This window comes from Schistocerca nitens, chromosome 4 (assembly GCF_023898315.1).
Source record: "Schistocerca nitens isolate TAMUIC-IGC-003100 chromosome 4, iqSchNite1.1, whole genome shotgun sequence".
Classification (NCBI taxonomy): Eukaryota; Metazoa; Arthropoda; class Insecta; order Orthoptera; family Acrididae; genus Schistocerca; species Schistocerca nitens.
The window spans coordinates 577532982-577546402 of NC_064617.1; the positions used below are offsets into that span (position 1 = coordinate 577532982).

Consider the following 13421-nt stretch of genomic DNA (forward strand, 5'->3'; position numbering starts at 1 on the left):
CCTCGAAATGCTGGAATTGGCAGTTGGTGTGCAGTGTTTTTTTGTGCCTGTGAATGATGTGTGAATCTCTCTTTTACTGATAGAGGCTGTGACTGAAAGCTTTGTGTAAGTGTCTTTTAATTGTGCCTGTCTGTAACATGACATGTCTTCTTTATGGTAAGTAACAACTGTTGATATTCCTATCTGGAGTTTCCATTGTTTGACTTTTCTATCATTGTTTGATTGATACATTTGTAGGAACAGACAGCATTTTTTCGTTATATGTGATACAGCCCGAACAATATGTAACTTTTCTTATAAACACTGCCATATGAACATGACTGCCCAGAGGTACCCATGGAGTGAATATACGGTAACGACTTCAGCAACACATACTTCCTTAGAAAGTACGAAAGAGAGGATATACATTTTTATGAAAAGGAATATTCATTCAAGGTTGGTGAAATTTCCATTCTAGAACCAACAGTTCTTTCCTCAGGGAGGAGGAAGAGGTGGGTTGGAGAAGGTTGAAAAGGAAATGCCTACCAGCACTTCATCCCCAACATAAAGACCAAACTATTGTGGGGGCAAAGCGAAATTAAGATCTCTGGACTAAAGTTAGCACAGTGCTTACCACTGTACTAACCATGACTAACGTCTCTGACACCTCCCACCCCCTTTTTTTCTCCTTCTTCACACAACTGATGAGACCCAGTCATTTTGGAGTCTCTTTTACCTGCCCTTATTTTATAATCTTCTCTAACCCATCCATCTCTCCTCCCTGAGGAAGGAACTGTCAGTTCCAAAAGCTAGGGTAGTGTATTTTCTATTCCGTCTGTTGATTGTGCTGAAATATTGTCTCCTGAAGGTAAGTATTGTCAGTAACACTGTCTCATAATTTAACTGTATACACACATTTCCAGAGAGCCAACTATGAATGTCAGAAGTGAAAAAGGTGGTCATGTGCATAATACACTGCTGGTCATTAAAAATTTCAAACACCATAAAGATGGCATGCAAGATGTGTGAAATTGGCATGATGTGTGATACGTGCCTTGATATGCAAATGATTAGTGTGCAGTACACTCACACAAAACAGGTATTATTAATGCCATATATTTTTCGTGTATAAGAATAGATTACACATCAGTTTTCACATTCATAAATTCCATTTGAATGGTGGTTGTTTGTGAGGAGATTGTGTTATGCCTTATGTAAGAAGGAGAAATGTTCACCAACACATTAGAATTTGAAAGTGACAGGATCATGGTGTGTCAAGACTGTGCTTTATTGTTCCACAAAATTGCTGATTGAGTTGGTCAGGATCCCTCACTGTCATGCAAAAATGGAATTGATGGGTTCAGGAGTACGATACTCAACACCACGCAGGGTCTCAACAGCCCCAAGCATCTAGCAACTGAGAGGACAGGCCAGCTGTTTTCTTGCTCTTAAAGATTGTACAGTCATGTTATATAACTTGAGTAAGTAAATAGGATTGTCTGCAGCAAGAACAGCATCCACATGAAAAGTGTGACTGTATGTGGAACACCACAGACTATCAGAATGGCAATCTCTTCACACAGCAGCAGAGGGAGGTACCCTGACAGTGGTGTGCCCAATGGAAATACTGGATGCAGGAATGGCACCATGTCATCATTTCAGGTGTGTCCCAGGTCTGTGTAGAGCCTCAAAGTAGACAGTACCTTTATGTGGAGGCTTCAAGGTACTATATTATAGTCGTGCCAAATCATCAACAGTGGGAATTATAACGTCTGAAGAGCAAAACCCAATTGAGGCCAGAAGACAAGCTAGAACATCAGTTGAGCATGTAATTAAGAGTTCAAATGAGAAGAGATTTCCCTAAACATGCAAATGTCTAAGCGGCCAAATATACAAAAGTCAAGCTGCTAAGCTAGTAAATGCATAACTAACTTGAGTCAGTGGCTGCCTTAACTTGGCACCTAAGGAACAAGTGGCTGTCTATAGAACACACGACATGGGTGCCCCGTGTTGACAGCCATTGTATCCAGTTTGCTGGCTGCCGACATCATTGGTTGCGCAACCTCCATTACCATGGCATTATTGGCAGGTGTGGATACCAAATCCGTCTCCTCTTTAGTGGGCACATAAGGGCAAAAGAGCCCAGGTCTATGTCTTAAATGTCTGAGGAGGGAAGAGGGAGAAACTGAAAGCACAGCCAGCAGTTCAAAATGTAGAAACTGGTCTTTGTCATGTTCAAGGGACTGCTGAGGTGGCATTGGATGGAGTGGTTCAAGCTCTATTGGTTGCTCCACCTGCAGTTTGGAAGAGGAATATGATGTGATCTTAATCATTATCAGGGTGCAGGGGTCCTGTTGCCTCATATTTGAGGGAAATGGGGGGGAGGGGGGGGTGGATGTTATCCATACAAAGTGATGACCCTGAAGGTGGCTTCTGAAGTGGTGGTGAACTATGCTCCTATAATGGCCACAAATGATTTCTGTGTCTCATGCACCTATTGTCCCTAACTGTGACCTCAAATAGCTGGCAACCCCTGTTCTGGACCATCACCTGTGCTGTCCATCCCAGTTGACATCAATACATGTGGACCCAAACCAACACACCCTTCCAAAAATGAGGTATACAATGGGACTGCTGAAGGTGGGGGGTAGGGCGCAAAAGATTAAATAACCTATGGGGCTGTTGTCCATGCAGGAGCTATGCCCAATTACCATGATGGTGGGTATGTGGCTAAGAAGTGTGAAAGATCCTCCTCTTCTGACATAGTTTGCACTGCCTTTCTAATTTGGGTCTTACAAGACTGGACCAGCTGCTCTGCCATGCTGGATACCATTGCGACTACACGAGGCCTGAAATTCTGACATCGTTAACTGGGAGCCATTGTCAGAGACCAAGGTGACTGGTACATCATCTATGGCAAAAATAGTTGTGAGCACCCTGTGCTGGTGGGCATTGGTGCTGTATAGGGGAAAGTTTGACAGGCATCCACCAGTATCAACCACATCTCCTCAAGAAAAGGACTGACAAAGTACTCTTGTACTCTATTCTGTAGCTAAGCCAGTTGAGACCACAACAAAAACTTCTGGAGAGGGTTGGCTTGGCTCTGTGGACAGGTATGACACTGCCTCTCTGCACATCTGATATGGGTGCTTATTGCAGGGCAACACACATGCTACTGAGCTAACACTCTCATGTGAGACACTCCCAGTGAGAAGAATGCAACAAGTGAAGGATGCATGTGTGGAGTTAGAGAAATACTACCATTCTCCATTGTAAGAAACATTACTCCCTGATGTACATTGAGCTGATCTTTTTACTGAAATAAGATCCAGAATTAGGATGGGCATCCTTAGGAGGATGCGCAGACCATCCTGAACGAACTACTGCAGCAATGCTGCACAACTTGTGGATACCACTGCTTGGTGATGATGGAAAAATTGTGCAGAATAATTTCTAATGCATCATTAAACACCAAATAAACTATAAAACCTCATGAGCAACCTGGACAACACATCACGAGTCACATGCTGTGTGGTGGGCCAAAAATGGATATCATAAAAATAATTGGTAATAAATAGCACCCAATGCTGCAGTCCTTAAGAGGGCTTGTTAGAGAAGCCAGCCATATGGCTGAACAATGATACCAACAGTTTATGATTCATTAGCAAGTGAAATTTTGAGCCAGACAGGAAAATGTGAAACTTCTTTAACATCATAGACTATGGCCAGTGCCTCTTCCCTGTTTGAGAGTAATTCTTTTGGGCAGCTGAGAGGGTCTTAGATGCAAAAGCAATCAGCTGTTCTGACCTGTCCACATTTGTGTGGGGCAGTATGGCACTGATCCCATACTGTGATGCATCAGCAGCCTGTGTTAGGCTTTTATTGAGACCAAATAGTAAGGCAAGGAGCGGTGTGTAAACAAAGTTTTAAGTGCATAAAAGCATGCTGAAAAATTTTACACCTTTCTTACAAATCTGATTGAGAGGTTGTGAGACCTCTGATGCATCTGGTATGAATTTGTTGTAATTTACCTTGAAAAGGAATTACTGCAGCTCCTTAAAGTTCCAAGGGGCAGGCAGTTCATCAGTTGCCGCAACATGGCCATCAAGTAATTTAATGCCTTCCCTATTTAAGACATGTGCTAAATACTTGACACCAGTTGTAAAAAAAGTACACTTTTCCAATTTACAATGCAAACCACTGCCCTTCACTGCCTGAAACAATGCCAGTAAGTTTTGTAGATGTTCTTCTGGGTGGCATCTGTGACAATTAAATCATCCAGGTAAGTTGCACACTTTGGGAATGACAAACTTTCTGCTCAATAAAATGCTGAAAAATTCCTGGAGCTGATGCAACACAAAAACGTAACCTGGTAAATTTTTAGAGGTCAGATGGTGTATTAATAATGAGCACCTGCTGTGACTTATTATCAAGGACCAACTGCTGATAGGCATCTCGCAAATCAGTCTTCGAAAAATAGTGTCCACCAGCCAGCTGCATAAATAAGTCCTCAATGCAAGGAATTGGATAAACCTCCACTTCACTCTGGGAATTAATTGCAGTTTTGAAATCGTCACACAGGTGAATTGCCCCTCAGGGTTTTTTAACCACAACTAATCGCATTGCTCACTGACTTGATGCTACAAGCAAAATAACCTCCAAGTCCTGGAGTTCATCTAATTCAGCTTTAATGACCTCTCTCATGCCAAATGTCAAGTATGGCAAAACTTAGGGGGTGTGGAAAGCTTAAGCTGAATATTGGTCAGGAAATCTCTTGCTTTACCCAATGTTGGCTCAAACAACTGTTTATGGAGCTGCAAAAGCAACTCAAGGCCATGAAAAGGAATGACTGGAGACACTAAATTATTGTGATCAATAATTTAGAAATCATGATATAAAAGTATCCAGCCCAAAAATATTCAACACCGAGGTGTAATTGAATACTAATAATGTTACTTGGCTTTCCACATTTTTATGTTTTGCCACTGCAACTGGTTGATCTCTAAACAGCATGTGTTGGTGGCTATAGGAGATCACGGTTTTGGAAACTGCTTGTGACCTATCGATCCCCAGATACATAGCCACAAAGATCAACAAGCTGCAGCCCCAATATCGAGCTGAAACTCAACAGATCATCCCAAAATAAACAGTTGCAACTCAAGCACATGAGCCATCTGCCAGATGTGAGCTTGATGTGGAAAGCATATTAATAGAAAACTGGTCAACATTGCAATCAGGACACTGCATAGCACAAATGGTAGCAATATGGCCACGGTGGTTGCATTTGTACCAAAATTTATTTAAATGCAGACATTTCCACCACTTATGTTAGATGAGGAAACTGGAGCAAGCCCTAGAATCTAAGGAACTGCCCAATGCTGAAAGAGGATGGGCATTACTGTCTGCTACACCAGACCAAGAATTGCAATGACCACTGTGCAGTTTGCAAGAAAATCAGTCTGCTAGCAGAGAAATCTGATTTCTGGCATCCACTGTATTAAGGTACTTAACAGGGCAGTGGTGAGACCACTTCTTAACAACTAAAGGTGACCCAGACACATCAGACCCCGGGAATGAGACCCTGCTGTGTCACCTGACAATGTACTGTGGGAAGAACTATAATCCACTTCCGCTACTTGACATTCACCAACAAAAGCTTCCTGAGCCGCTGCAGACAGCTCATATGACCATACTAACTGTGTCACATCAGCTAGAGAAGGGTCAAACAACTCTAAGACCTTCACTTGAAATGACTTATCTGGAGCCAACTGAATCTCCATAAGGTATGCCAAACTGACTACAATTGAATTTACAATCACCAAACAAACCCTGGAATTCCACTGTTCATTCCATGTATAACTCACTAACCTGCTTTCATTGCTGATTTAACTTAAGACATACTGCCACAACATGATATTTAGGCTCAAAACATGCAGCCAAAGCCATACACAACTCATCAAATTTCAATGAAGTGAGGTCCATAGCAGACAAAGTTTTTGCACCTAATTATAAAGAAAGAAACTCAAAGAGAGTAGGTGTGCATTCATATCTGAGTTACTGGTAGCTGCCCCATCTCTGTGTACCAACAGCAAAAGGTCCAAAACCCAGAGGGAGCAAAAGGTCCAAAAATCATAGGGGGCTGGAATCAGTGGCATCTGTTGCCATGGTTGTTCTCATGAATATCTGCAGAAGCTCAGCATGTTATTGTTACTGCTGCTGTTGCTGTTGTTGCAATTGGAGCTGCTGCTGCCATAAATTCATAAATCTGTCCTCCATGATGATGCAACCCAACCAATAAATGCATGAGTCAGACTCATCACCACTTTACTATATCCTAGGAATGCCAATCTCTCAGCGGTGGGAATTATAATGCCCAAAGAGGAAAAACCAATCAAGACCAAAAACACAAGTGAGAATGTCAGCTGTTCATGTAATCAAGAGATAAACAAGAAGACATTCACTTTAAGATACAAATGTTTAAGTGACTGTATATCCACATCTCAAACTAGTGAACATATAACTGACTTGAGCCAATGCCCCCTTTAACTTGGTATCTCAGAAACCAGATGCTGTCTCCAGTACACATGATGGAAGCATCTCCTGTTGACAGCCATCATATCCAGTTTCCTGGCTGATGACATCTTTGGTTCCTCCATTGCCATGGCATTATTGGCAGGCACAGATACCAAAGAAATAGAACAAATGATACTAGATTGTAGTCTTCACTGTCACACAGAATCAGCATCTGATGTGACGATACAACAGCCTCAGATTCACATAGCCAGTAATTTGGACAGCAAGTGTTACATTTCTGGTGTTTTAATGTCAGTGGCCATGTCATATCTCCAGTGTCTTCATGCCTTTATATTTTAACAGTATAACACAAGGCTGAAGGTTCCCCATGCATCCTGATCTGTGTCAATACAGTGGGTGGTCATGTTGCCTTTGCTTGCACAGCCTCCATATTTCTCACTAACTGAAAACATCTCCTCATGGATTGCCATGGGACTGGCAAGACCCCACTTACCTAACCAGGTTAGAGCCATTGTTGGAAGGTACGTGTATTAAATTTCTCTCCCTGTGTACCCTCAAGTCACCTACAGATTTCGTCATGTGTTCTTCCTGCTATATAGTACCATGCACAATAAGCAAATTTTCATTTTTGTTACATTTCTTGGTGTTACAATTTTAAAGACCAGCAGTGTATGTGTGTATGATATAATTACTGACTCTGGAAAGGTAATTATGCCAGTTATTTCAATGGTAGTTAAATGTGGAAGACAGGTAACTTGGGAGTGCATCACAAGAAAAGTAATGAAACAGCCTTAGAGAATATCATAACGTAAGGCTATCTAAAGTCAGTTATAAAAAAGTTTGTTTTATTGTACAAAAATCACTTAGTTTGAGAATATTTCTGATGGGCTCCTGTACAACAAAAATTTTAATTGTCATGCAATGGATCACAACTAAGCACTAACCAGTAGCAGTCTATGATCTTGTATTGTTACAATAAAGCTTCTTATTGAATATTAATTTGTCAAGTGTCACCTTAAATCAATTCAGCAATGACCCTACAATTCTGTAATTTTCAATGTGTCTTCGGTAGCTGCACATATGAACAGCTCTGATGTTAGAATTGTAATACTTTGCAAAGAATACAGCAAAATATTGAAGCAAGTAATCCAAAAATCGAAGCAGCTTTATTATGAGAAAAAGATGATTACATCAGGCAACAAAATAAAAACTGTGTGGGGTATGGTGAAGACAGAGACAGGTGGTGCCAAAAAGGAAGAGGAACAGATAACTCTAAAAATAAATGAAACTTTGGTAACAAGTACAAGTAGTGTTGCAAACCTCTTACACAGGTACTTCATTTCTGTTACTGACAGCTTGGGGTTATAAGGTTCGGTGAACAGGGAAATGGAGTACCTGAGAACAGTCTTTAAAAATAACTTCAGTAAAATGGAAATGAGACTCATGTCTTCCAAAGAAGTAGCATCCATCATAAAATCCTTAAAATCTAAGTATTCCAGTGTGTATGATAATATATCAACAAAGTTAATAAAAGGCTGCTCCTGCGAGTTGAGTTCTATCTTAAGTTATTTGTGTAATCAATCTTTTTTCAGTGGAACATTTCCAGACTGGCTAAAATATGCTGGAGTTAAGACTCTTTACAAGGAGGGGGATAAAGAGACACCAACAAACTATCAACCAATTTCACTTTTTCCGGCTTTCTCAAAAATATTAGAAAAGATTGTGTTCAAGCCTCTCCTTTAAGCTTCTGACTGCAAATAATATATTATCCAAGTCACAGTTTGGGTTTCTGAAGGATTCTGATATAGCGAAAGCTATTTACACTTACAGTGAGAATGTACTTAATTCATTAGATCAGGGGTCTCCAAACTACGGCCCGCGGGCCGAAACTGGCCCGCGAGGGCCGCCAAACCGGCCCGCGTTAGCTAGCCGGATATCCCCAGTATCCGGCCCGCCAGATATTTGAGGGGGTACCTATACTGCCAACAATTGAGTTTCGAGGCCTATCTCGACCAATACACCATGACATTGGCTCTGCTACTTGCTACAAGACTACATAACTAAACTTATTGTTGCGCCACTTGAAATAACAATGCATTGACACACTCTACCTGTGTTACGCTTTGCAGTAATAGTGTTGTTAACAATGATTTTGAGATTTCGTTAACTTTGCAGGACACTTTCGCGAAGAATGTGCAGTGACATAATTTTTTGCCAGTGAAATTCGCCAGAATAAAATACGCCAGAATTTCCAACAGGTATGTTCACCAATCAAAATTATGTAAATAAATAAAAATCGTAGTTCATTTCAGTGCTAGCTATTCCCACAACCTTAGACTTTTGCGGTTTCATCTTTCCTTTAGCCTTACATTACGGTGATCGTGGAGTGCTTTAATCCCACTAGGTAGATCTTGGCCCTTATGACTCGTGGAGGAGTCAATGTGGCCCGCGGACTAATAAGTTTGGAGACCCCTGCATTAGATAATAAATTATTTGCTACTGGCATTTTCTGTGACCTGTCAAAAGCCTTTGACTGTGTAAACCACAGCATTCTCTTAAGTAAATTAGAATATTATGGTGTCACCGGCAATGCTGCAAAATGGTTTGAGTCTTATCTGTCTAACAGGAAACAAAGGGTGTCATTGCAAAATACCTGTGCAGTAAGCAGTGAGTCTTCATCTGACTGGGAATTAAGGTTCCAAGTTTCCATCTTGGGTCCATTGCTTTTTCTTATGTACATTAATGACCTCTCATCTGTTACATTGTCATATGCTAGGTTTGTTTTGTTTGCATATGATGCAAATATTGCAATAAGTAGCAAGTCAGTTACAGATTTAGAAATAGCTGCGAATCAAATTTTCACTGACATTAATAAGTGTTTTAAAGCTAATTCACTGTCATTAAACTTCGAGAAGACCCGCTATATGCAGTTCAGAACCTGTAAGAGACTTCCTTCCAGCATGAGTATAACATATGAAGACATGCAGATCGAAGAGGTTGACAGTGCTAAATTTCTGGGCTTACAACTTGGTAATAAATTCAGTTGGGAAGGGAATACCACAGAATTGCTTAAGCCTAAACAAGTCTGTATTTGCTGTGAGAATGATGTTAGATGTAGGAGATATAAATATAAAAATACTTGCCTACTTTGCTTACTTTCATTCTATTATGTCATATGGGATCATATTCTGGAGCAACTCATCAAACCAAGCAAAAGGTTTTAGTGCGCAAAAGTGTGTGATAAGAATCATTTGTGGTGTAAATTCAAGAACATCGTGTAGAAACCTGTTCAATGAACTTTGTATTCTAACCACTGCTTCTCAGTATATTTATTCCTTAGTGAAATTTGTTGCAGGTAATACATCTCTATTCCCAACCAACAGCTCATTACATAGTATCAATTCTAGGAATATGAACAATCTACATAAAGACCTAAGTCACTTACCTTGGTCCTAAAAGGGGTCCAATATTCAGGAACACACATTTTCAATAAATTGCCGGCAACCATTATAAACTTGGTTTCAGATACACTGTTTAAACAGAGTTTGAAAGACTTTTTGATAGGCAACTCCTTCTACTCCATAGATGAATATCTTAACAGAGACTGTTAAGCCAGCATAAGTAAAAATATCTGTTAGATTTTAGTTTTGTCAAAACTTGGTCACAGCAGTCAAGATTAGGTATTTTGTGTATGATAAATATATTAATAGTGCAGAACAATGTTTCATTCTGACAGTGTGTTAGTTCTGTAAATATTAGCTGTTCCAGTTTACTGCATTGTATTAACCTATTTTGACTACCTCCTGACAAATGACCAGGGTAGTATTATATTCAAATGTTTTATGTTATACTTTCTGACATGTTCCACATCCACAAGAATCATCTCATTTTTTGGGTCTATGGAATGAAAACTGAATCTAATCTAATATGTGGTCATATCTGCATCATTCAAATGACTGGTAGAGAATGTTGTGCATGTTAATCTGGTTCAGATTGTTTCAACAAATTTCATAATCTGCAGAATTGTCTCAAGAACTGGCTCCCTGATTTTAGTTGAAAGGAAGACATGAACCAAGGACTTTGAAAGTTCTGTTCTGTGGCTAGCTAAGATGTACTTTCTCAGGCTTCTGCCACAAGGCTGATGACTGTAGGATCCCCGTAAATGGGTCTGTTGTGCACTTCACATCAGATGCTGTTTCCCAGGTAACTGCCTGGTCATGGGCAGCGAACAATTTCTTTTTTAAATTAAGTGACCCTCCCTCCATTCCAGATAACAAAGCCATAGGAAGCCTGGAAATTAACTGTTGTAGTATTTGAAACAAAGCGCTAGAGCTTGAAGGACCCCTAGAAGCTGTGGAAATCACATAATACCATGTACAGAAAGCTGATTAAAACCTAGAACTAATAGCAGTGAGATTTTTGGAGAAAATCAAAGAGTATATTGAAATGGTAGGCTAATGGGAAATGGAGGTGATATATTTGTCTCAGTAGACAAAAAACTAAAATCCATTGAGGCACAAATGAAGCTGCATGCAAGATTATTTGGGGAAGACTTATTATCAGGGGTAGCCATAAACATATTTATAACTGGCTCCTTCTACCAACCATCAGACTTGTTATGATGTTCACCTTCTTTGTTTCTTCATTTGTTGTCCGCGGTGTCAATGTACTGGATGAAAAAATAGGGGGTGGAAGTGTAGTATTGCCTACTGTAAATTATGTAGCCGACAGGTGCACATTTCTGTTTCACAGTTCTTTACTTTCACTTATCACAACCACCCAATAATACACAGTTATATGGTGAGAGCACTATTGTTTAGCCTTTGATAAGCCCCATTAATAGGTTTCAACCGAACATCCACATACTGCTACAATAGTTTACTATTGAACATTTCTGAGCAGTAAAGCCCTAACCACATAGTTCACAGTTCTTGAAGAATAGAAAGGTATGTATGGAGCAGCCACTGTCATTTTTTAACACATGGCCTAATTGTGTAACACTTATTTCACAGTTAAGTTGAAGCATTGTTGTTGTTCTAACCATCACAGGTTTCTTGTCTGGTACTCGGCCAAGGACTGACTGTCTCGGGACCAATATCCTCACAATAATAGGTGCTGAAACTACACATTTTTCAAAGTTAAATTTACAGAAATTACAATTAAAACTTAACTCATTAAATTAATTGAATACGTTAAAAGATTCTATCTTTTTAACAATTTCTTTCACTACAAGGGTTAAGCCAAATTATTTGTTTAAATCATGAAAGTAATGTATATCATTATGCAAATAATACTTTTGACAAAAGTGTTAATTATTTTGGAATTAATTAAGGGCTGACTTTGCTAACATGTTTTGCTAACATGTCAAATAGATCCTTTAAGAATACTATTAGTTGTTCCTCCAAATATTTATAATTAGTACAGAATTTATATTTGTTTATATGCCAACAATAGACTTTAAGTTATGAAAAATCACTGATTTCACCCTATAACATAAGTATTAACTAGGAATAGTCAAAATAAATTAGAAAATCAATTACATACATAAAACTAAGCACAAAATTAGATCTGGAAGTATATTCCTTAAAAATGAGGGCCAACCGTTCTCTTTTATGAAAAAGCAAATTATACTCACATAATGGTAATTAATTTAAAAATGAATTTTAAGGAGGCAGATGACAAAACAAGACAGGAAGTAAAAATATTCCAGCTTGCTTCATCACAGACTCACTCACAGCTGTAACCAAAAGCCTTAAAGAAATCTTCAATTCACTAGTACCATATTAAGTTCTACAATGCACTGTCATCATTGGAGGAGACTTCAGTCATGTGACAGTCAACTGGGATAAATACAGATCATCATTAAATGTCTTCTCAGACAACTTTTGTATGGATTTGATATGGAACAATTGCTTTGCAGACTTTGGTTCATTAGGAGCATACTTGGGAACTGCAGCGTCTACAAAGGAGATCATTTACAAAACACTTATGCATTCCATCTTAGAATATTGTTAAAGTTTGGAGACCCATACTAAATAGGACCAAAATGGGTGCTGAATGTACACTGAAGTGACAAAGTCATGGGATAGCAATATGTCCACATACAAATGGCAGTAGTATTGCATAAGCAAGGTATAAGAGGGCAAGTGCATTGGCAGAGCTGTCATTTGTACTCTGGTAATTCCTGTGAAAGGTTTCCAACATTATTATGACTGCACAGTGGGAATTAATAGACTTTGAACACAGAATGGTAGTTGAAGCTAGACACATGGGACGTCCTATTTTGGAAATCATTACAGAATTCAGTATTCCAAGATTCAAGGTAGCAAGACTGTGCCAAGAATCAAATTTCAGGTACTGGCTCTCACCACAGACTACACAGTGGCTAATGGCCTTCATTTAATGACCAAGAGCAGTGGAATTTGTGTAGAGTCATCATTGTTAACAGACAAACAACACTGTGTGTAATAACCACAGAAATCTATGTGTGATGAATGACAAATGTATCACTTTGGACAGTGTGGCAAAATTTGGTGTCATTGGACTATGACCAGTGCGAGTGCTTTTGTTAACATCACATCAATTGCAATGACTCTCCTGGGCCCAAGACCATATTTGTTGGACCATGGTTGAGTGGAAATCGATGGCCTGGTGAGATGAGTCCCAATTCCAGTTGGTAGGATTTGAGTGTGGCCTAGACCTCCTGATGCCATGAGCCAAAGTTGTCAACAAGGCACTGAGCAAGCTGGTGGTGGCTCCCTAATGGTGTGGATTGTCTTTATGTAGAATAGATGGGTCTTCTGGTCCAACTGAACTGATCATTGACTGGAAATGGTTATGTTCAGCTACTGTGGGGCCATTTGCAGCATACAAATATGGAATTTTTATAGATGACAATGCACCATGTC

The 13421-nt window shown here is 39.6% G+C and overlaps 1 protein-coding gene across 1 annotated transcript in view; it reads left to right on the forward strand.

The window, feature by feature from the left end:
• LOC126252980 (serine/threonine-protein kinase Nek8) overlaps positions 1-13421 on the forward strand; it is a 326833-nt gene that overhangs the window by 157620 nt on the left and 155792 nt on the right. The gene's annotated exons all lie outside the window — the stretch shown is intronic.